The 26,242-nt window shown below is 34.9% G+C and overlaps 1 protein-coding gene across 6 annotated transcripts in view; it reads right to left on the reverse strand.

The window, feature by feature from the left end:
* Positions 1–4,351, reverse strand: part of txlnba (taxilin beta a) — a 41,214-nt gene extending 36,863 nt beyond the window's left edge. For all 6 annotated transcript variants that reach the window (XM_073933548.1, XM_073933546.1, XM_005160808.6 and 3 more), the window contains exon 1: positions 4,271–4,351. The gene's annotated coding sequence lies outside the window, so the exon portion shown is untranslated. The remainder of the gene's footprint in view (positions 1–4,270) is intronic.
* Positions 4,352–26,242: the final 21,891 nt, after the last annotated feature.

A 26,242-nucleotide genomic window follows, 5' to 3' on the forward strand; every position in this document is an offset into this window, starting at 1 on the left:
GAAGTTGTAATTTTTCGGTATATTAATTCTCTAAACATAACGCACACATCTTTTGGATTCCCTGAAAATTGTCTGTGGTCTGCCTGACAAGGGGGAGAGGAGTTCCATCTTCAGGCAAGAGTCAAATAGAAAACACGATGCGTTAATCAGGTGTTAATTAAAATGAATGCTCTTAAAATGATGTTGCATTTGATAGCCCTATTTCTAATACATTTTTAATATGCCCACCAAACACAAATGCTACATATATTTTTACGGTAGAATTGTAAAATGGTATTTCAATTTCTAAGTAACTTTTCTTCTTTTAATTTATTTTGCTAAAGGTTTGGTGCTATATATACTGATTAATGTTTAATTTAGATTTTTTTTAAACAGGATTCTTTAATGAATCAACGGTTTTAAAAGAACAAAATTTAAAATATTGATAATTTTGTAGTGTTTTTTTCAGTATATTTACTGCAACCTTGGATCAGCAAAATGTGTCCTTGCTGAATACAATCAATGATTTTTTCATTTTATTTTTAAATGTATTGACCCTAATGGTACACTATTAAAAATAATTAGTCTGAAAAGCTCTTGGCAAGCAATTACTGGATATTTTATGTTTAGTTATTGATTGATTTGATTGACTGTACATTTAATAAATAAATAAATGAAAACCTGCAACATGCACACAAATATATCCAAAAAATACCTTGATAGAACTTGTATTGCAGAAAAAAGAAGAAGCAAGTTTTCTTTAGATTATTTATTCATTACACTTTTATTTTTTTAATTTGTCCAGTTGTGATTTTCTACAAACAAATGCTGTAAAACAATATTATAAAAAGCTACATTAATTTGAACAGTAATACTGTAAAATAATATTTCATTTGCAAATACATTTTCTGTTTTAATCTGTTATGTGTTTTAATGTGTTCTGTTCTAATTTGCTGATTTTGTGGTGCTAAAGATGTAGATTAGTTTTTTTTTTTACTATTGTAAAATATAAAAATAGCTACTTTTTATTGTTTCATAAGATTCTTTGATGAATGGATGGTGTAAAAGAACAATTAAAGTATGGATATTTTTGTAACATTAAAATTTCTTTACTGAACCTTGTATCAGCTGAATGGGTCCTTGCTAAATTAAATTACAAAAGTGTGAAAACTAAAAACACTGACCCTAATGGTACACTATTAAACATAATTAGAGCAAGAAAATCCTCGCAGGCAATTGCCAGATATTTTATGTTTACTGATCGATTGATTTGATTTACTCTACATTTTTTTTACAACAACAAGAACAAAATAAAATAAATAAATAAATAAAAACCTTAAACTAAAACTATTATTAGCACAACAGAAGTGATCAAATTGTTAACTTTCAATTGAATAAACACTGTAAAGAATCCTGAATTCCACACAATTGACTTGGGACAGCTTGAAAGAATTAAGTTAACTTATTAGGTAAGTGGATTGAACATAAAGCAATTATGTTGTCACAAAAACCCTTAAAGTATTGTGTTGTTACAGCTCATTTTAAATAAGTAGTTTGAACAAACAGCAAATGTCATTTTTGAGTGAAGAGACCCACGGGCACTGTAAAAAATGCAGAGTTCCCCACAATTCCTTCATGTTGTCCCAACACAAATTAAGTCAACATAATTGTTTAACAAATATAAATGCACTGAACATAAAACAATTAAGTTGTCATGTCAAAAAAAAAAGAAAAAAAAAGAAAATTAAGAATTATGTTGTTTCAGTGTATTTTAAATAAGTAGTTTGAAGAAGCAGCAAAAATCATATTTGTGTGGTCACTGAAATAAGTTGAAACTGAAAAAGTAACAATTAATCACAAAATTACTGAAAAAATTGAATGAAAATCAAACATTGCTTTCGAATTATGGTTTAACAGAAGCATTAAAAAGGCAAACTAATGAAACTTGTCACATCTGTATATCTTAAAATTGTGCCAGTCATTTTCGCTCAGGACATTATCCAGTTTTACTTTATTTATTTGTTTTTTGTTCAATGTAGTGTGTTAAAATATATATAAAAAACATAATGATGATTTATTCTAGAAAACGAGCTAGTTAACACTAGTTACATGTTTGATTGCTCTATCCTCCTTGTGGAGTGGACATCTGAAGAGAAGCAGTGACACACAAGGCAGCACGAGGAGGGGGTGCGGAGAAAAATAGCACAAATCACAGTGGCGGAGAATCGCTGAGCCTCTAAATCTGATGTGTCACAGATAAAGCCAGACCTGAAGCCCTTCAGCCCCGCGCAGCTGATTTCATGCCGAATCAACTCGCAGATTCCAGAGCTTGTTTATGTCCCAGCTCTGTTGCTTATCAGGTTCAAATTATAGCCCCCTTTTTCCAGCTCGTGTGCATGTATTTGCCCGGCCCTCCTCCTTCAGCAACATGGCACCTGTTGTGAAGCCGCAAGCTATTTTTGGAGCCTCTAAATATGGACAAGCTATTTCTTATTCCAGCCACGTCGCTTCTGATGTCAACGGTGGCAGTTTTACGCAAATTGGGAAAAAACAATGTGTGTGTAAACATGGACATAATGCTAAAAAACACGGTACAAGTCATTCTGAGAAGTGTGAAAGACAGATGAGTTATTTGCTTAAAATGAATCCAGAATTGTTGAAATGGATTTGCCACTGTTAAAAATACAGGGTTCTACATAATTATTTTATATTGTCCAATCACAAATCGATTAAGTTAACAAATTTAAGCATATTGAGCATAAAACAATTAAACCTCCCCCCAAAACCTCCAGAATTGAGTTCAAATCGTGTTTTGAGTGCACATAGACATCCGATATATGACATTATAAGCTATTTACATATGTAATACAAGTTAGTGTTGAGATTTTCGTGGGGTTCCCAAACTTTTCAGCCTGCGACCCCCAAAATAACAATGCCATTGAGTCGCAACCCCCAATATCCTCTGAGGTGGTTATAAATATAGAAACCTTTTACGCAATGGCGCGCACACACCAACAGGCCCAAGTCTATTCTTCGTTCATTTATTTTTTATGGATTTTAGTGCTGTAAATTTGCCAGAAAGTTAAAAATGTTGCTTTAAAATTAGTCTGCTAAATCTATTGCTGTGTATTTAATATAATGTACTCACCCAAAGGCTCGCAATCCAATAGAAAAACATTTGAATGAAACCATAAACCACTATTTTCAACTTCAGTAGGTCATATATGGTAGGATAAATATAGGATAATTCTAATGTTTTAATAAAATTATTTAGATTTTTGAAAATCACGAAGTGACCCCCCTTAATTTTCCTGTAACCCCTCCATGGGATCTGTAACCATATATATATATATATACATACATACATATATAAATATATGAATAGAATATCATCGTATATGTCATATATGCAACATGTATTTCAAAATATTGAAAACGTTGTCATTTACATTACATATTTATAATTACAGTGGCTGAAAAATATATATGTAAGCGGTCATTTTTGTGAAATTTCAAAATATATGTTGCATATGTAACATATCTTATATAGTTCAAATTTGTACTTTTATGTTTATTTATATATACTTTACATTCAGTTGAAGTCAGAATTATTAGCCATCCTTTGATTTTCTTTTTTAAATATTTCCCAAATGATGCTTAACCGAGCAAGTATGTCTGATAACATTTTATCTTCCTGAAAAAGTCTTATTTGATTTATTTTGGCTAGAATAAAAACAGTTTTTAATTTTTTTAATAACCATTTTAAAGTCAATATTTTTAGCCCCATTAAGCTATTTTTTGATAGTCTTCAGAACAAACCATCGTTATACAGTAACTTGCCTAATTACCCTAACCTGCCTTGTTAACCTAATTAACCTAGTTAAGCCTTTGAATGTCACTTTAAACTGTATAAAAGTGTCTTGAAAATAACTAGTCAAATATTATGTACTGTCATCATGGCAAAGATAAAATAAATCAGTTATTAGAGATGAGTTATTAAAACTATTATGTTTAGAAATGTGTTGAAAAAATCTCTCGGTTAAACAGAATTGAGGGATAAAGTAAACAGGGGGGCTAATAATTCTGGCTTTAACTGTCTATACTGTATCCATATATATATATTAGATTTCTAAATGGGCCATTGTGCTTACAGAATGTTATCATCATTACTGAAATCACAATGATAAAACCCAACTATAACTACTACAAAACATGCAGTTAAATAAATCAAGCTCAAAAGTTAGACGTCAAAAGTGGTTAAATAAATTTAACAATTAGGCTCAAAACTTACCCTACGCGTTTCTCTTTAAGTTTTAACAGAAAACAGGAAAGGAGGACAATGAAGCAGTCCAGTCCAGAGTTTTATCAGAGTAAAAGAGCAGTGAGGAGGGTCCAACAAGCATTTGAGACAACAGCTGACAACACGAGCCCCTCAAAATAACCTCCACCAATGGAAATCCTGTCCAAACAGCTCTGGATGAGATCGGCCTGTCAGGATCCTTCTCTCAGGCTTTTCAGGAAGACAGCTGCATGAGGAGCTAATTTCGTAGTATCCTTTGAAGGCTTTCAAATCAAGAGTTATCAATTCACTGATCCACAATTCCTTCTGTTTTGGCACCGGTAGTTGGTTGCAGCCTTCAAAGGTCAGATGTCGTTTATAGATTTTTACACACTGTAAAAGGTTTATAATATATATTCCCAGGAATAGGTGCAATAGTGCATTTTTGTACGTTTATGACATTTTTTTGACATTATTTATTTATTACAGTTTTTCTCAGTCACTTTGGTACATTTCTCGAAACATCCTTGAAATTTGCAAAACCGTCAATGCATTTATCAAAACAACTTGTACAAATTGCAAAACACCATGGATTACCAGCAAAAGTCTCTTCAAATTCTCTTGCTCAAAATCCTTAGTTCATCTCTCAAAAAAATTAACATCAAAATGACAAGTCCTTGTGTCATTGTGTACGTATAAGGGTGCTTTTACATCTGTGGTTCGGTTCATTTGGTCCGGACCAAGGGCAACAAATTATACATTGTAGCATTTTTCTGCCGTTTTTTAGTCCTTTTCACACCACACTGATTGCTTTGGTCTGAACCAGAGGAAAAGAATCAATATGCTGTCATGTGACAAAATCCACATCACTCATTGGCCAGATGTTATTGAAAGTATTTCCTAAACTGCTTTTTGATTGGTCAGAACTAACGTGCGGGAAAATGCCAATGAAACTCCCGCAAGTAAGCAAACCGGTAGACACAAAATGTCGTTTTTTACTGTAGAGGGAGGACTGAGGTGGATGATTGTATCGCTGGTCATAGTATACTATATAGTTTGTATACATCACTTTAGACAAAGTATACATTTTGAGAATGAAGCGCTGCTGCAGCTGGAAAACAATGTTTTAATGCATTGCAAACAATGAAGGATCATAGCAAGTCACTTCAGGAGGAGGCGTAAATTAATTTGGCTAAACTGCGACATGGTCATCTTCCGGAAATATTACCTATGATCCATCAGGTTATGTTTTTCCATCTCTCTCTCTCTCTCTCTCTCTGTTTAAAAATGTTGGTAAAGTACTTTCAACAATTATTTTTCCTCCACACCCCATGAGATGGGACAGCGCATCAGACTACGCCAGCTGGATTAGTTCAAAAAGGCACAATACTGTTTGCGGTTTAGTCTTTTTTAGTTCCAATCATGATCTCACCACAAACAAACGGCTCCAGGGCTTGTTTGAAAGTGTACCGAGACCACCTCTTCAGGGAGGTCGCAGTACATTTTTTTGGTCCGCTTTTGGTGCGCACTCGTGTGCGATGGCTACATTCACACCTGCCCAAACGAACCGTACCAAGAGGAAAAACGAACTCTAGTGTGAATCAACCGAACTAAATAGGGCAGGTGTGAAAACACCTTTAGACAGTTTCAAATTTAAAGTCAAATTGCTTAGTCATGTTGTCAATATAACTGAAGGGATGTTCTGATGTAAACTATGGCAAAAGTTTTAATGACAAATTATTGGTTACACCTTAGTGTATATGGAAGTTTGAGAGTTAGAGACTTGACACAATTCACATTCAACTTTTACTGTTTGCACTGTAATTTGTTGAAAGGCCGTACCATTGCTATACAGAAAGGAAGTCAGTACTGCATAGCACAAAGGAAAAAATGTAGAAATGTGAACATAGGACAATCTCATTTGAGATGCTTCTACAATAGAGAAGGTCAAGATTTACCTTGGAGCACTTCAGCATTTCAAGACAGATTTAGAAGAAAAAATCTAGAAATGTATAGAAAAATGCATTATAACTAAATATTATGACAAATTGTTAAAACATTTTCAAATATCAAATAAATTGTCAAATAAATGTCAACCCCCTTATTTAATCCCCAAAAAGTACAATGCAATTCTGTAAGCTCTCAAAATATTTTATTTGTTAAAATTTAAGGGTGTACGATACTGACAAAAACTATACCTTAAAATAATCCAGCATTTTTAGAGTGTAAATCAATAGTGTTAATCCCACTTTTGGTTAAATGTGGATAAACAGTTAAAAGTTTTTATCACACTTTACAATAAGTTTCAATTAGTTATTATGATTACTAACACAAACCAAACTAAGAATGAACAATAATTATACAGCATTTACTAATCATTGTTCAGCATTATTAAAATCCAAAGAAGTGCTTATTAATAATGATTTAACAAGCTAACTACAATGTGATTTAATAAACTAAGAATGGACATTTTATTTCAGTTTAGCTAATGTTAAAAACTGAAGGAATACTGTAATAAATGTATTTTTTAATTATTTTTTTAGGTTAGCAAACACATTAAATAACTAACTACTAACTATAATAACTAACTAACTGAACCTTATTGTAAAGTGTTACCAAAGTTTAATTTAGTCTGACTCTATATTCGGCTTTAACCACGTAATTGCACTGAAATTAATCATTTGTTACAATGTACTTGTTGTAAATACATGTTTTTTATAGGGATGCCGACATCAGTTACCGATAACTCTTAAGATTTGGGAGCCGATAACCGATATATTATAGCTAATAAATATTTCAAAATGTTATATTTTTGTACAGTAAACAACTGATTTTATTTTAAAAACTTCATAAAAGTTTGAACTGATCTCATGAACTGAATAGTCTACTCAAAGCAAAAAAGCAATAATTTCAAAATTGCAAGGTGAAAAAAAGACCTATATTTATGATTTCACATAAATTTCACATAAATTTTTCCCATTTGGCATTTTACATTTTTTTTAACACATGTAGGTGCTGCTTGTCAATCAGATAATGCTTCTTTGTTAGTTCTTGTTGTCAATTGTGGGAAAAATGATCAATGAAAGGTTTATGTTAAACCGCACTGTGAGTTTGAAAGTTTAACTTTATTCAGTTTAACTTCAGTCAGATTTGTCCTCGGAGTCAAATTTTGATGCAACACCTGAGCATTAAGCACAGATGACTTTATGACAAACTCAGTGCATAATATAAAGACAGAATGTGGCAGACGGTAAAGAAGCCCTTTGCTGGATTTAGTGACTGGCACTCGTTTCCCCTGCTGCTGTTTGGGGTGCTGTAAAGACTCTGTCGGCTCACTATGTGTGAGCATTCTCTTTATAATCATTATAAATATGCCGATCAAACTGAATACAATCTTACATCAACAACACATGGCAAGCAATGTGTTGATAATACCAATTAATCATATTAGATTACAAACAACCTAACAAGTTATTTACAGGGTCCCCGCGGGTCCTTAAAAAGTCTTAAAATGTCTTAAATAAAATTTTCGATTTTTAAGGTCTGAAAATGTCTTAAATTCTGTAATTTTCCATAAGGAGGTCTTAAATTTTATGTGGGATCTTAAATATCATGTCAGACTCGTCTTATGGCGGCAAATCAATGGCAATATAAATCGAGCGCAGCGGTGATGTTTGCGCGCGAGGAGAAGTGAACCGTGAGCAGATTACAGGTCTACACGCGAGAAAACTACAGCTCGTGAGCGCACAGGGGATCTTCGAGCGCGCTCAACTGATCTAGCGCGAGAAAACAAGTCCCGCGCGTGCACATCATCATCTGTGCGCACGATGTGGTCATGCCTACAGGGCGCGCGCGATCAGTTCTCTCCGCTCGCTCGCTGGTTCTTCTCTCTGCTCGAAACATTTTGGATTTTTGTGAGTCCTAGGGCGGGACTTGGTTTACTTGTTATCTCTAACGCTATTGGCTACTCTACCTTTCCAGAAGTTAGCCGGGATTGGACGCAGGTAAGCTAGTTTCCCCGTTAAATAAAAATATACAGGATATCATAATGTCACAGTGTGAAACTAATAGACTTACTTTCTCAGTAATAATAGGTGACGACTTACTTTCAATAATGAGATATTTCTTGTAATAATTAATCTCATAATAATGCCTATTCTTACCATCATGACCAAGTCATATAATGACATATCAAAATAATGAGATATATTCTTGTAACAAACTTTATTACTTGGGAGAGAAAGAGAGAGTTATACCATGTGGCAAAAGATCTCTCCATTAAACAGAAATTGGGGAAAATATACATGGGCTAATAATTCAGGACGAATAATTCAGACTTTAAATGTGTGTTTTGAACCATTTGATGAAGTTTAGCACCTACATTTAAACTGAACTCAAACCAAACGTGTTTTTTTTTTCTTTTTTTTTCTAAGATTCATTGTCCTTGACTCATTTTCTATGAAGAACAAGTCAGAATAAATTGGATGGACAATAGTATACAAAATAGGCTATACATGCATGCAGTGCATAAAGTACAAAGGTTTATAGTAAATATATTGCCATTAGTCTGTTATTCCACTTTACAGTTAAAGTCAGAATTATTAGCCCGCCTGAATTAGTAGCCCCCTGTTTATTTTTATCCTAATTTTTATTTAACGGAGAGAAGATTTTTTTCAACACATTTCTAAACATTATAGTTTTAATAACTCATTTCTAATAACTGATTTATTTGATCTTTGCCATGATGACAGTAAATAATATTTGACTATATTCTTCAAGACACTTCTATACAGCCTAAAGTGACATTTAAAGGCTTCACTTGGTTAACTAGGTAGGTTAGGGTAATTGGGCAAGTTATTGTATAACGATGGTTTGTTCTGTAGACTTTCGAAAAAATAAATAGCTTAAAGAGAGTAATAATATGGACCTTAAAATGGGTTTTAAAAAATTAAAACCGCTTTTATTCTTGCCGAAATAAAACAATAAAGTGGGCTAATTTTGACTTTAACTGCATATGTGACCTTTAAGATGTGGGCCTGTCGTATAGAAAGTGGTATTTGTATGCCTCTGAAGTGGAATGATGTAATGGATAGTGAGTAAAGCCAAACGAATATTGTAGAAATTAAATTGTTGCTCAATAGGTGGCGATAAACACCCATCTGAATGTCTGTCACTGTATTTTTTATGTTTAATTGGGCTAATCATTTTTGATTGAAGTCTTTATATGCAGGTTATTCAATCATTAACTAAAAATGAGATTGAAAAATATATATCATATATAGATATATATATTTTACACTGAACTATATTACAAACAATGTTAACAATTATAATAATATACAAAGCTGCACTGCACATATAGTATGCATTGTATGGAAAGATCTAAAACGCAAATAAACTCTTCTGAAGACAATATTTCCTAGAAAGATCATGCCCAAGTGTAATAATGAGCACTGCTGTTGTGGTTAATAATGAAGTAAAATACAACAAACCAGACAAGTGCTGCACGGACAAATCAAATGGGTTCAGAAAGTCATGTTACAAGAATGCAAGTCATTATTTTAGAAGATTAATTTTTATTATTTGACTGTTTCTCGAGATTGAATCCTCATAAAGTTCTCAGAAAGTTTCTTATGATTATGACTTGCAAATTGTATATATATTTAACGGCGTGATCTTTTAACCTGCGTCCAATCCCGGCTAACTTCCGGAAAGGCAGAGTAGCCAATAGTGTTAGAGATAACAAGTAAACCAAGTCAACCAAGTAATCTGCTCACTGTTCACTTCTCCTCGCGCGCAAACATCACCGCTGCGCTCGATTTATATTGGCATTGATTTACCGCCATACTTCACCACATCATTCTGTGTTGACACACTGAACATTTTCCTGTTTTTTTTTTTTTTTTTTGATTAGGTAAAGTCTTTAATTTTCATTTTAGAGGACTTAAAAAGGTCTTAAAAGGTCTTAAATTTCCTGTTAAAAAATGTGCAGATACCCTGTATTTAGCACGTGTCCATCACTGCTATTATGTTTACACATGTAATATTTTTCCTGAGGTGATTTAAACCAAAATACATGATTTAAACCAAAATGAACTGAACTTAAACACTAAAACCTGAACCACACTGTTCCAGTTACTGAACCACACTGTTCCAGTTACTATGACCATTTATGTGAAGCTGCTTTGACACAATCTACATTGTAAAAGCGCTATACAAATAAAGCTGAATTGAATTGAATTGAACAATGACACTCTTTCAAACATATCTGCAATAAAAAGTAATACTTAATAAGATATTAATTCACAGCAATGCCACACAAAGAAAATACGGACTTTGAAGGAATAAATAATGTGAGGTTAGCTCCATTATAATGCCCTGGACAAGTTTAAACAAGTTCGACCCATGCATGCACGAGGCAGGCAGTTCTGTACAATTCCGTAATCTATCGGCTTAAAGATATCGGCCTAATTTTGACATTGGACCAATAACGATACCTCTAAAAATAGCATTTATAGGCCGATAACAATATGGCTGCTGATATATTTTGCATCCATAGTTTTGTACATTGTACTTATGATTGACAATAAACATCTGTAATTACATTGCATCTATAATTACACTGTGGACCCATCCATTGCACCTTAACCCACCCTTACACTTACCCATACCCATACCACCAAACCTTTCTATAACCTTACCTCAATAGCACTAGAAGTGTTCTGCAGTAATACATTACGAACACATTAAGTAAATTGTGTTTATTTTTTGATGTAAGTTTATAGTAGTTAAAGCCACTTAATGTCAAGTGGAACCAAAGATTTAACCCAGTGTGTGTGTGTGTCCATATTTGACCCCCCAAAACAACATTTTACTGATTTTATGTTTGCGTCTGGTCTAAAATAATGTATTTAAACAATTTAATTCAAATTATTCAAAAGACTTTATAATGGATCACTGAATCATTGACATAATCACTGACCCCTTCTCTGGCTTTGTTTTAAAATACTTTTATAGATATAAAGGGGAAAAACAGACAACATTGTGTCTAAAGTGTAACTCAATGTCAAGATAAACCTGTCTATAAAATGAATATGACAATAACAATCCGGCTTACACAATAGTTTATATTTCATGAATGGCACTCTTACTAATGTGATATTATATTATATCTTTTTAATATGAAAAAAAAACCATTCAGCAATACCCCCCCCAACCCACCCACCCATTTTTATTTCATTTGATTTTTACGTTTATAACTTTTAAATATAGGATCATTCTAATTGCATTTTGGATTGGCATAATCACACTATCTAGGATTTTTTTCTTCGTTTTTTTTCAGCAAGATTTTGATCATTGTAATAATGTAGAGTCCTTTGTTTTCAAAAATGATACAATCAGCTTTATAATGTTAACATAGAAGCCCCTCATAGTTATTGACTTGTGTACTGAGTGCCCAAGGACCAATTTCTCCTAACAATCTGCTTAGTATTGGGTTTTCACAGCTCCTATTAGCATTTATTATCAGATTTGTCCACCATCATTTCAGTCAATTGCACTCTAATCACTTCAAATCATGCAAATGGAGAATTGGTGAAGTGATTAGCATCTCCAATGCAACTCACTCCATAACAGCAATTTTGGCCTGCGCTTTTCTAAATATTTGAAAACATTTTGCATGCAACCACAATGTGGCAATTAATGGGTCTTTAATGTGTGACCTACAGTTGAAGTCAAAATTATTGGTCCTGCTGTGAATTTCTTTTTCTTTTTTAAATATTTCCCAAATGATAAACAGAGCTAGGAGTTTTTCCAACCCAGGCTCGTTTTTGAAACTGTACCTCTATATACATTGCCAAATACGTTGCAGAACCTACGTTTCTTTTCTCCAGTTGTTTTTGCGAATCTACCAGAGGCCGCTGTGTATGCTTTTTCAGATTTTAAATTTCTCTCGCGAGTGTCATTTGTGCTTACTGTTCTTGTGTAAATCCACCAGAGTCTGCTGTTGGCTGACTGATCGATCGACTGACCCACCCTCCTTCTTCAAACTGGAAACAGCAGGTAAGCCGTCCATATGGAAGTAAGCCCTGTAGCAGTTGTTTTAAAGACAAAATGCAGCCATACGTTATTCTGGCTACATAATTCGCAATCTCCAGACATCTTTATAGGGCCATGTTTTCAGAATGAGTCTTATGTTGAATTTTTCACAGTATTTCCTATAATATTTTTCTTCTGGAGAAAGTCTTATTTATTTTCATTTGAATAGAATAAAATCTATTTTAAGGTCAATATTAATAGCTCCCTTACTATTGTTATACAATGATTTGCTTAATTACCCCAACTTGCCTAATTAACCAAAATAAGCCTTTAAATGTCACTTTAAGCTGAATACTAGTATCTTAAAAAATATCAAGTAAAATATTATGTACTGTCATCATTGCAAAGATAAAATATCAGTTACTAGAAATTAGTAATTAAAACTTTTTGTTTAGAAATGTGTTGAAAAAATCTCTCCATCAAACAGGTTGGTTAAAAAAAAAAAATATATATATATATATATATATACACACACACACACACACACACACACACACACATACATACATACATACATACATACATACATACATACATACATACATACATACAAGGGGGCTAATAATTCAGGAGGGCTAATAATTCTGACTCCAATTTCATGTATTCGTAATATTTTTATATTTGATATTTTGAAATGTAGGCTTCTGGATTCCTATTGTGCTATTTGCAATCACATAGATGAAACAGTCTAAAGTGTATAAAGGTCATGGTAATTATTTGTAGAAGTAGTTGGCGATAGTCTTTACCGCAGGCTGCTTCTCTGATAATCCTCGCCCTCTTTGGCTTTAAAAGGGAATCTTTTTAATCGGCACATTGAAATGTTTCTGACACTGGCTCCAGGCTTAATTATTTCTCTCAGCCCCTGCATCTCAATTACTGATTGTAACATCCTTTTTTTCTGTGAGAGAAAACACGCTTTGTGTTTGGCTGTTTTGGTAAATGTCTTTTTAACCTTGAATTACATTTCATTGTAACTGGCAGAGTGTTATTGAGCAAGGACTTGACTAATATTTCTGGCCTTGTAGGTTTTGTGGTCATTCATCTTTTCATGATGCTTTCCATGAATTATGGAAGTAATTTCTGGTTAACATTAAACACATATAGAAAACTTAGTAATATTTGCATAAGATATATTTGAGAACAAATATTAGGATTTGGGTTATATTTGGATTTTTTATTTTTTTTTTCTCAGTATTTCCTAAAAAAAATTCTAGGCTTATATGTTTTTCTATTTAATCTAGGCTCATTGCGGATAAGTACCCAGGTCTACATTTCTGGGGACAGTGAAGTACGTAACCAGAGGTAGGCCTTCAGTTTTTTACAAATCGCCAAAGATTGCTGTGTATGCTTTTTGATGATTTCAAATTTCTTTCGCGCATCTTCTTATCTCTAAAATCTACCAGAGGGTGCAATTCACACTTCAGCTGACAGGCCATCTTGCTGTCGACTAACTAACTGACCGACCCCCTTCTCTAAGCCTAACTGATAGTGTTCTCAAAAGCAATCTAGACAAAGAAAAGCCATCAGATTGCATGATTTCACCACATTTTCAGCCTGTTGTTTATTTATTTATTTATTTTTTTGCTTTTGTTTTAACTGGTTTCTGTAACTGTTCTTTGCTGGACTCAAACCCAGTTGTCGTTGTCAACTCTGCTCCACATCTCTAGTCCGCCAATGTTCACGGCGAGCCATATGTGGGCTGCCAGTGAAGTGTTAAAAAAAAAAAAAAACTTGTTCACCTCACGTTTTATTAACTGAATATTAACCCTTTATTGGACGCAGAACATAGTATGTGTTACTGACAAAAGTGAAAAATTGGGGAGTTGCGGAAGAAAGTGAAAGTGAACAGCGAACAGGGGAGGAGGGCGATTGAGCAGGGGGATCGGTAAAATGAGGTGCCGAATCAGATTTCAGAGGTGCCGGCAAAAATTATGCCCTGGTTCTTGCACATATTTGAAAATCTGAATATTTCACGATATAATTTTGATGATTGACAATACTTGCAGAAATAAGAAAAAAAACTAAAAGTTAATCACTGGGGCTGCAGTATGTCACCTGAAAATCTTTACATATCGCCATTGGAACTTTAAAGAGAGGCGTTCTAAATAACAGCCAACATAAAAAAACTCACGCAGGAGGGGTCAGCTGGAGTATTTAAAACTTACTCGTGAAAAGGCTAACTAAATATTTCCTATAACACAGGCTCGTTGTACATTTTTTGCCCATCTCAGTGTCCTTCTGGTGCGCATCCATGCAGGTCAGCTTGTAATGGTGCTTACCACTGACCTGCGCATCCTCTTCCCTAAACTCATCCAATAGTGTTTTCAAAGGCGAACTAAGAGAAAAGTCATAATGTGCTCGTACCACAGAATCACACAGCACTTTGTTTTAGGTTTCATTTTGTGATGGTTGTGGAACCATCCTTTGCCACACTCGAACCCCGGTCTATTCCACTCTGCCTCCTAAGTCTTGCACCATTCGCGGTGAGCTACTGAGCAAACCAGTCATGCTGGTAAAGCTGTCCAATCGGAGATATGCATTACCACACATAGCGTTTGTTTTACATACATAGCGAAGTTTGGAGAAGAGCATGTGATATGATTGACAGCAGCTGGTCCCTATCAGTAATCATTAGCTACATAATAAGCTAGCTAATTGGAATATTCCAAATCTAACATAAATATCCAGCCTAACTTTACTCCCTATCTTTGTTTTGGAATTGTGGTTGGCGTCCTATTCCCATAGAGCTGTTTTTATTAATCAAGGAATAGGCCAAACGAATCAAGGGGACCTCTCGAGAACTACCTAATCTTGTATTCCTTTAAACGCTCATTGACCAGGCGGGAGCCTTGGGATCATCTATGTCCAAGCTCAGGGTTCTCTCCCGGGACAGCATGCCAAACCTGCAAATATCGTCAAGCATTATCTACGTGTGAACTCTAGAAATGCAGTCATTATGTACTCCGAGGCAGATATTTCTTTACTCTCTGAAATGTTTCCCCGGGCACATTTTCTAGGTGACCCTGTGTTGAATATATCAGTTCTATTAAATGAGACCGATTTCTCCCATGTGGACATTTGACTTTGCGTTTGATGTAGAATGGACTTCCTGGCTTTACATGAACCGAGAGATAAACATGATGTTAATTGGTGATTGAACTGTTTTTTTTATATATATGTATATATACAGTATGTGATATGATTTAATGCTGGGCGGCAAAAGGCTCAGTGGTTAGCACTGTCGCCTCACAGCAAGAGGTTTGCTGGTTCGAGTCCCGGCTGGGCCAGTTGCCATTTCTGTTTGGAGTTAGCATGTTTTTGCCATGTTAACATTGGTTTCCTCAGGGTGGTCCGGTTACCCTCACAGTCCAAAGACATGTGCTGAATTGGGTAAGCTAAGTTGGCCGTAGAGTATGAGTATGAGTGTGTGTGTGTGTGTGTGCATGTGCGTGTGTGCGTGTGCGTGTGCGTGTGTGTGTGTGTGTGTGTGTGTGTGTGTGTGTGTGTGTGTGTGTGTGTGTGTGTGTGTGTGAATGATTCCATTAAATTGATGTTTATTTCTATAGCGCTTTTACAATGTAGATTGTGTCAAAGCAGCTTAACATAGAAGTTCTAGTAAATTGAAACTATGTCAGTCCAGTTTTCAGTGAGTGTGCCAAACAAAAGTTGGCGGTTCATTCTGCTGTGGCAACTATATAAATAAGGGACTAAGCCAAGGGAAAATGAATGATTTAATGATATCATGTATTCCTGGCCAATATTAAGCTTTTGACTGACATTACGATTTTTTTAATATGACTATAAGACTATAATTAACCATTTTTTTCTTGTTTTGTTTTGACTTTTGATTGTTATTGCTCTTTTTGTGGGACTGGATGCCTTTCTGTGTGGAGTTTGCATGTTTTTTTTTGTTTTAAGTGGTTAGAACAGTTGCCTCACAGCAAGAAGTTCGCTGGTTTAAGTCTTGTCTGGACCAAGACCCTTTCTATATGGAGTTTGCATGTTCTCCCTGTGTCTGTGTGGCTTTTCTCAGTGTGCTTCAGTATCCCTAAAAGACATGCAAAATAGGTTAATTTAATTAACAAAAAATCACATAGTCTGTGGGTTGTCTCACCATTGAGGGTTGTGTTTCATTTCGTTTGATCAGAGGTGTCCCAAACCAGAAGTGTGATCGAAATTTGGAAACGCAGAAGTCACATATGGAAAAAGGAGCATATGTAGGTAGATAAACTGAGTGATTCTGCTCACTTCCGCAGTTTTCCATGCCATAGGACTCTTTTGATAAAGTCACAACAGAGTTTTGCTCAGTTTTTTATTTATTTTTGGCTCGAGAGCTGCTTTAAATGAGCTGCTGAGTCATGCAGTCAAACGAAGTCGAATGTGTCCACGTCTCGCTCTGCTTTCTCTCCAGGTGCTGTCAAAAGCACTCTGATTCCCGGATTGTGTTGTGGGGACAGGATTGTCCATACATCCTGCATGTCATTTGCTCTGTCACACACTGCATTTAATGGTTGATAATGAGGCTTGCTATATTCTAAAATTTCTTGCGTTTGTCATTTTTTGAATCACAGACGGTGTTGGTAAAACTGAGGACAGATGGTGTGAAATGACTTCAGGTGGTTATTTTTGTTAAATTTACCATTGTAAACCTTCCAACAAAGTAATTGTTCACCACTAAAATATACCTTAATATCTTTTAAACAAACTGAGTTTGCTATAGCTTAAAAAAACATTCTTTTAGCTCCCAAACTTTTTTATTAAGATTAATTAGCCTCCATACAGTGTTTTTTCCTGTTTTACAATGTAAGTGTCAAAGTTTCTTGTATAAGTGGGGGACTAAAACCTATTCAGATTATTATTCAGTCATAAACAGAAAATTAAAATAGAAAACAATATCAAACTATTAATTTATACAGCAATACACTAACCGGCCACTTTATTAGGTTCACCTGTCCAACTGCAAATTTCTAATTATGCAATCACATGGCAATAACTCAATGCATTTAGGCTTGTAGACATGGTCAAGACAATATGCTGCAGTTTAAACTAAGCATCAGAATAGGGAAGAAAGGTGATTTAAGCGACTTTGAATGTGGCATGGTTGTTGATGCCAGACGAACTGGTCTGAGTATTTCAGAAACTGCTGATCTACTGGGATTTTCACACACAACCATTTCTAGGGTTAACAGAGAATAGTCTGAAAAAGAGAAAATATCCAGTGAGCGGCAGCTCTGTGGGCGCAAATGCCTTGTTGATGTCAGAGGAAAATGGCCAGACTGGTTCAAGCTAATAGAAAGGCTACAGTAACTCGAATAACCACTCGTTACAACTGAAGTATGCAAAAGAGCATCTCTGAACACAGAACACGTCCACACAGCAGAAGACAACACCAGGAGCCACTCCTGTCAGCTAAGAACAGGAAACTGAGGCATATTTTAATTCGCACAGGCTCACCAAAATTGGACAATAGATGATTGGAAAAACGTTGCCTGATGTGATGAGTCTTGATTTCTGCTGCAACATTTGGATGGTAGGGTCAGAATTTGGCGTCAACAACAATTAAAGCATGGATCAATCCTGCCTTGTATCAACGGTTCAGGCTGGTAATGGTAGTGTAATGGTATGGGGGATATTTTCTCAGCACATTTTGGGCCTATTAGTACCAATTGTGCATCATGCCAACACCACAGCCTACCTGAGTATTGTTGCTGACCATGTCCATTTCTTCATGACCACAGTGTACACCTCTTCTGATGGCCACTTCCAGCAGGATAACGCTCCATGTCATAAATCGCAAATCATCTCAGACTGGTTTCTTGAACATGACAATGAGTTCACTGTATTCAAATGGCCTTCACAGTCACCAGATCTCAATCTAATAGAGCACCTTTGGGAAGTGGTGGAATGCGAGATACGCATCATGCACGTGCAGCCGACAAATCTGCAGCAACTGTGTGATGCTTTCATGTTAATATGGAAAGAAATCTCTGAGGAATATTTCCAGTAGCTTGTTGAATCTGTGCCACGAAGGATTAGGCAGTTCTGAAGGCAAAAGAGGGTCCAATCTGTAAGGTGTACCTAATAGAGTTGCATGTGAGTGTAGATGTCCTGCTTGTGACATTAAAAAACACTGTATACAAAATTTAAACAATCTTTTGTCAGCAAAACTTTCCAGAAGAAACCTAATTTCAGGTCATTTATACAATTATACTTTTATATGAGAATTCAAGATAAAATATCTATTATTAATATATCATATTGTGTCTTTTAAAATTATTTGTTTAAATTTTTGTATTATTATTATAATTATTATAATTATTATTATTTCCTTTATTTAGCCAGGAGATCACATTGAGACAGTACTGTCTTTTCCTCCAGTAAAACCTAGTCAAGATGGCAGGCAGCACATAAAGTTTCACATAAAAATCACAAAAACAATACCACAAAGTTACAAAATCACAGTTCATAAAAACATCAGATAATAAAAAAACAATTACAAGTGTCCTTTAAGATGTTGTATAAAAGATGTTTAAAAGTACTCCGAGTCAGAAGTGTGTCAAGAGCCTATTTTGCAGGTCATTCCAAGCCCTGGGAGGGTAAACTGAAAAAGCACGTTTGCCAAGTTCTGACAGTACCCTTGGGACTGGTAGACGAATACATGAACCAGGTCTAGTGTGTTGGTTATTTGTGTGAAATGTTAACAAAGTAGAAAGATAGGATGGTATTTTACCTAAAAGAGCCTTTAAAATAAATAAGTACAGATGTAATTTTCTCCTTTGATATAAAGATAACCAGTCTAAGGAAGCATATTAAATACAGTGATGCGTCCGTGAGTCTGCACCTGTGATGAAGCGTATTGCTGCATGATAAACAGAATCCAATTTTCTTTGTAGAGTAAGAGTTAAATATGTTCTAAAACATACCGAAAATATATTTTCGGTAAACATGTTAAAACAAGACATGAATTCTTATTTAAACACAAAATTAACAGTTTAAATACTTTTATATTTGTACCTGGGAATGTTAAGCAAACTGAAACATAATCACATGACCGGATCATTTTAATCAAAAATAGTATTAACATCATAGTTATTGTGAATCATCTTAATATAATCATTTGAAAAGGCATCAATAATAAGTAATAGAAATTTTGTAAATACTCGTTTCCAAGAAATGCCTTATGAAAAATGGAAGAGGCATACAGATCTCACCAAGGATTGAGAATATCTTATTTCAGCTTGTGTTTTATTCACTTGGGAAGGATGGAGCTGCATTTGATGGGAAAATGTGTCACATATGCATGTAGCATAAGCTAACAGAGGATTTCTCCTCACGCTCTCAAGAAGACACACTCCAGCAGCTCTCCTGACATTGTATGTCACTGGCTTGTTTGTAGGCTCGGGTATCTCTCGAAGAAGTGTCTGGATTCACAGTAACAGAGCCTGGAAAGCTCAGAGTGAACTGTTAGGGATGAGCACAACCAACATCCCCACCGTGAAGGCAATTAAAATAGTCAACATCCCTCTGTGCTGACTTTTGTGCAATTTGCACTCAGTCCTGTAAGAGCAAATATGTGGTGATGGAAGTCAGATCTGAATGGGACAAAACCACATTTACAGCTTACCAGTGAATCATTCTGTTGCACATGAATTAAGGTTTCCTAAGATGACTTTCAGTAATGCAGATAACTAAAGCTACTTTTTCACTTTTGGGCTAAATAAATCTCTTTGATTAATCATTCCGATCCTGGCTAGTGTCAGGGATATGGTTTTATTTCCATCAGATGAAGCTCTTTGGAATGCAATACAAATGCGCCAGTCTTTGCATTGGTAACACAAGTGTAATGTAAACAGTGATATGGGTAATGATCAGATATTTCTGTTTTGCAGATTTTAAAAGAAAGAGTGCACTTCCATTTAGCCAGCTATGTAGAATCTGGTATCCAGACAGCACAAACTTGTCGCTACATCACAAGCACACGTGCTTTACCGGCACAATTCAGCTCGCTTTTTTATTACCATGTCGAATGGTTCTAAGAACAGTCAGGTATGGTTCCAGTTGTATTTCCAAGTCAGCCTGCTACACAGAAGTGAACTATTTAATTATTATTAAATGTTTTTTTTTATCATTCGGTGAAGTAAATATAAGAAAAAAGTCCCAACAACAGAAATATCTGATCCTCATCCATATTGCTGTTTACATTACACTTGCATCAACACACACTCGAAAAATTATGTTTGTTCAGACTACTTCTTAAGTTTGTTTTGATACAACTTAATTGTTTAGGTTTAATATACTTAAATTGGTAATAAATAATAAGTCAACTTAATTCCTTCCATTTAGAGAACCATAGAGAACCATTTAGCCTGATAGTGGAAAGTGGCTTAACTGTGCCTTGAATACAGTTTGTAATTGTGTCATGCCAGCAAGTTTACATGGAAATACAACTGGAACCATTCCTGGCTGTTCTAGAACTGTTTGACATGACAATGAAAAAGCGCCTGAAGTGTTATCCCAGTATTTAATTGTGTATTTTTACAGTTTGTATTATTTCATGTTCAGGCAGACTGTCAGTTTGTATGTGCAATATATTAGCGCTAATAGAGAGCGAAAAGAGATAGATAAATAAATAATTCAATCACTTGATTCTTTCAGAGATATTGATTCACTGAAAAGTACCACTATTGTGTATGTGCAAATAGCACATTCTTGATGTGTTGTTTACATGTTAAAACTGGCAGTTTATCCAAAGTTTGCTAAGCGGAAGTGAACTATTTAATTATTATATATTTTTTTTATTATTCATTGAATTAATTATAAGAAAAACTCCCAAAAACTGACATTTCTGTTCATCATCCATATTAGACTTGCATCACCACACACACAAAAATAACGTTTGTTGTTTGTTCAGACTACTTCTTGAGTTTGTTTTGAGACAACTTAATTGTTTTATGTTTTATATACTTAAATTGGTAATTAATAATAAGTCAACTTAATTCCTTCCATTTAGAGAACCATTAGATAACCGTTTAGCCTGATAGTATTCTTAACTGTGCCCAGAATAAAGCTTGTAGTTGTGTCACGCCAGCAAGTTTACATGTAAATACAACTGGAACCATTCCTGTTCTTAGAACTGTTTGACTTGATAATAGAAAAGCACCTTAAGTGTTATCCCAGCATTTATTAAATAGTGTTTTTTCAAAGTTTGTAGCATTTTATGTCCAGGCAGACTCTCCGTTTGTATGTGCTATATATTAGTGTTGTAGATAAGACATAAATAAATAATAAATTCACTTGATTTTTTTCAGAGATGGTGATTCACTGAGAAACATCACTGCTTTGTGTTGCTCTAAGGCACAATGGTAGCTCAGCTTTGTCTTTGTTTGGAAATGCTTTTGTTAGTTTAGCAAGAAGAAAAAGTTACTGTTCATAAATGCCATCAGTCTGTGGTATTTCTTGCATAATTGCACCAATAGATGAAAACAAACAGAGTCTATTAAAATCATTCATTTGGCCATTTGTTTAAAGAGTGCAATAACGAGATGCAATAACTATGTCTATTGTTGGGGGTAACACGTTATGAGTAACATGCGTTATATAATAATACTTTTCCAAAGTAACGAGTAATTTAACGCATTACTTTTAAAAATAAGTAAAATTATTTGGGTTACTTTAAAAAAAAAAAATGTAACGCAGGTTACTTTTTACCGTGCTTAATTGGCTTTTACAAAATATATTGCAGAATAAAAATGACTTTAGTCAGGTTGAATCACACACTCAATGAGAGAGCGTGCTGCGAGGCAACAGACATTCGGTTCACATTCATCATCAACATCATCAGGTCTCTTTTACAGCAGATGAGTCAATGCACTGTTCCGCTAACTGTTCTACTAACTGATACGGGTTTAATTAAGAGTGAGAGGGGGTATCTTGTATGTTAGTACTTACTGAAGACATAAACCGCTTCACAACAACTCTGTTCAATTTAATGAAGTGGTTTGACCGGTTCAATTAGAACATCAGGTTTAAACAAACGATTCTCCTGTAGAAGCGACTACGTTTTTAATGTAGTACAATTTTTTTCTCTTTTGGGAAATGATTTACACATTTGTTAAGACTACATGAAGTAATTTATTTAATGTATAAAGCTCAAAGATTTATTTTGATTTAAGGATTTTCTTTTTTTTCCCTTTTTTTATTGTCTTACTGTTCATTTTGTTATTAAAAATTTCAAGGATTTAAATTCTGTTTTAGCCTTAATAATTTATTTCTTGTTATTACTATTAGGCTTCATTGCAGTCTAAGTCTCAATGGACAGTGAAATTACTTAAAGGTGCAGTAGGTGATTTGCCAAAATGCTAACCGGTTATCATATTTTTCTTTGTACAACAGGGGAGGGACTTTGTACAACAGTGTTTCAAAGCCATCCCTCCTGAAATCGCAAACGCGCACACCGCGACATGACAGCAGACAAACCACGGCATGTCATTCGCCATTTTGAAATGTAGTTAGTGTTTGGCCAGCGCCATGCAGCAATTTTACTTATTGCCAAGCCACACTTACATGCTATTCAGAGTGAATATACAGAGTAACATGGTGAACAATATAGGGAGCGCGTCACAGGCTTTCATTGTTTATGGTTTCAAAACTGAACCAAAGTGAATGTAAAACCAACTTCAGCTCAGTAAAGCAGGCTAGGTGGAATAGCGCTATACACTTATATTTTGTTGTTAAACTAAATATTAATCTACATTATCAACTCTGTAAAAGCTCCCTTATGAAACTGAAAATAGCCACATCAATCTTTCACCAAAATTTTTCAGTGTCTGAACAACACTTCTGTGCAGATAACCCAGTCATAACACAATCTACATAATCTTTGTGTGACTAAAAGAGTTTAAAACTGAACATTACCTGTCTAACAGAAATACTTCAGCCATGGTGTGATCCTTCCTCCAGTGTGCAAAAGTAACTCCAATTCTGATTTGGGATTTTAAAAAGTTTCAGTTTAGCATTTGAATTTTCAGACTATGTGATTGTCGCGTCTGCACATGAACGCATAGCGCTATGCAGGCATGCACACGCTAATGGCGGATATGCGCGAGCAGAGATGCGCCGTTGTACAAATCTGCATTTGCTGACAAAGAGTTTCAGCTACTTATCAGAATTATGGGAAATGTCAGCCCGACAATATTTAATTAGATTAATTTTTTTTGTCTTATACCTTACCCAGAATGTAAAAATACATACAGTTGAAGTCAGAATTATTAGCCCCCTTTTGATTTTATTTTTATTTTTTTAAATATTTCCCAAATAATTTTTAACCCAGCAAGGAAATTTTTACAGTATGTCTGATGATATTTTTTCTTCTTGAGAAAGTCTTATTTGTTTTATTTCGGCAAGTATAAAAGCAGTTATTAATATTTTTTTAAACTTTTTTGGGACAAAATTATTATCCCCTTTAAGCTAATATTTTTTCTATAATCTGCAGAACAAACCATCGTTATACAATAACTTGCCTAATTACCATAACCTGCCTAGTTCACCTTATTAACCTAGTTAAGCCTTTAAATGTCACTTTAAGCTGTATAGAAGAGTCTTGAAAAATATCAAGTAAAATATTATTTACTGTCATTATTTCAAAGATAAAATAAATCTGTTATTAGAAATAAGTTTTTAAAACTATTATGCTTAGAAATGTGCTGAAACAATCTTCTCTCCATTAAACAGAAATTGGTGAAAAAAATAAACAGGTGCTAATAATTCAGGGGGGCTAATAATTCTGACTTCAACTGTATAAATATATTTAGATCATTTACTATAATCATTACTACTGCAATGTGAAGAGACTTTCAACCAGCACAACAAAAATGCTTCTGAAGACACTTACCTACTGCACCTTTAACTAATAACACAAAACTTTAAAAAGTAGCAAACTCATTATTTTACTTTTATTAATCTGTATATACAGCATGTATAGCTCTGCAATCAGAAAGTTCTCAAAATATCATTTTATCCTACATTTTTTAAAGAAAAATGAAGGTGTAGGTTCTAAAGGTGGGTGTTAAACGCAGAACTTCTCTATAAAAAAAAGTGAAAAAACACCTGCAAGTTTTGAAAGAGATCAAACCTCAGTTAGGTAAGCAAAAGTAATACAAAAGTAACTTAATAACGCATTGCTTTCCATAAAAATTAACTAAGTGACGCAGTTAGTTACTATTTGGGGGTGTGTGGGATGGGGGGGGGGGGGGGGGGTGATTAATATTGTAATGCACTACTTTCGAAAGTAACTTTCTCCAACACTGACTATGACTTTGTGTAAAAATATTTGTGTTTGTTCAGCAAAGAAAACAAAGTAACTAACCATACAGGTTATCAGTCGGTGGTGTTTATCAGTAGTTACACTAATAGGTGGTGAAGAAACTATCTTAATGAGAGAGCAAAGTTTAAATGGATTCATCCAAAAGATTCATTCAAAGGTGATAATCTATTCATGAACGATTCAACCTTGCAAGATACAAACTGAATATTTTTGTACCACTGTTTAGGACAATAATCTGAACACTTGTTGAGATCATCTTAAATGATTCTAATAAGCATTTGAGATTTGCATTGGATTTCTCTGACTTTCAGCTTTGGCTTGTGATGATTATGAGTTCTCAACTATAAATGGAAACACTGATTGGGTTTCAGCCAGTCTCAGCATTCTCCATTTAATCTCAACCTGACTAGAAAAAAAAGCTGAATAGTTCTCATTTGTGAATTTTCTTTCATATGGCTTAATTCCTCCGTGATCATTTCACCTAAAAAAATCTAACACCATTCATTTGCTGCCTCGCAAGCACAAGTATTCCTTTAGGAAAAGCAAACGGTGAAAAGAATTACTCTCCAACAAGAGTGCTTATCTAAAAAGGAACAATTACACATCTCAGAGGAAGACATCAACAGCAGCAATGACTGTGAAGCCTTGTTAAATGAAAATACCTCTTTAGCCCCTGGAATGGCGTGATCACAGACTGACTCATATAGCCGTGTCATGTTAATGGATATGTTGATAGGTCTCATGTAAGTGTCCGATGCTCTTTCATGCAGTGCAATGACAGCATCTGCGGTGCATTAAGCTGTAAAAACATTCTGTTGTGAAACTCACCTCTGAGCAGCAGGGCAGAACCTGCATTGACAGCCTACTTTAATGGATCTCACTTAGTATATTAAACAATGTCACAGTCCAGATCAGGGTCATCTAGTGTTTTGCCTGTTTACATCATGTGAATGCTCTACTCGCTGGCTTAGTGTCGTGACTGTGTTAGCTGGAAGATTGTTGCACTGTGAGAATGAAATATGAGCAATATCACATGAATAGCAGTGCGAAATGGCTGTATATCGGCACTGGTGGGAGGCGTGCGTTGACTCGTGTTCGCAGGCCGAGTGCCTTAAGCTTGGTTTATACTTCTGTATCAAGTCATCGTGACCCACGGTGAATGCAATGCATGTAGCTGTGTATTCATACTTTTGCAAGCTGTATGTTGCTCTACAATAACACTTTAGAAACGCTAGCTTGCAGTAGGTGTTTGGTCGCTATTCTTCGCTGGTGTTTTGTTTTTTTCTGAACGCTACCTTACTGTACAAGTGGCTCAAACTCACTCATTTTGAGGCAGGAATCGGCGAACGTGCAACAACTTTAATCATAAGGTAAACACAAAACAGCAGTCTTCATCTGGAGCTCCTTTACGGGACTGCACACTTGTAAACACTCGCTGCATCAGGTTCGTGTGGCTCTCAACCCCTCTCACACTCGTCAGTGCTACGAAGCAGACCAGTTACAGAGCTTGCGCTACGGGACGTTACGACATGTAGTTAAATTTTTTAAGAGGTACTTTTAGGCGT

The sequence above is a fragment of the Danio rerio genome, chromosome 20 (genome assembly GCF_049306965.1).
Source record: "Danio rerio strain Tuebingen ecotype United States chromosome 20, GRCz12tu, whole genome shotgun sequence".
In the NCBI taxonomy this organism is placed as follows: Eukaryota; Metazoa; Chordata; class Actinopteri; order Cypriniformes; family Danionidae; genus Danio; species Danio rerio.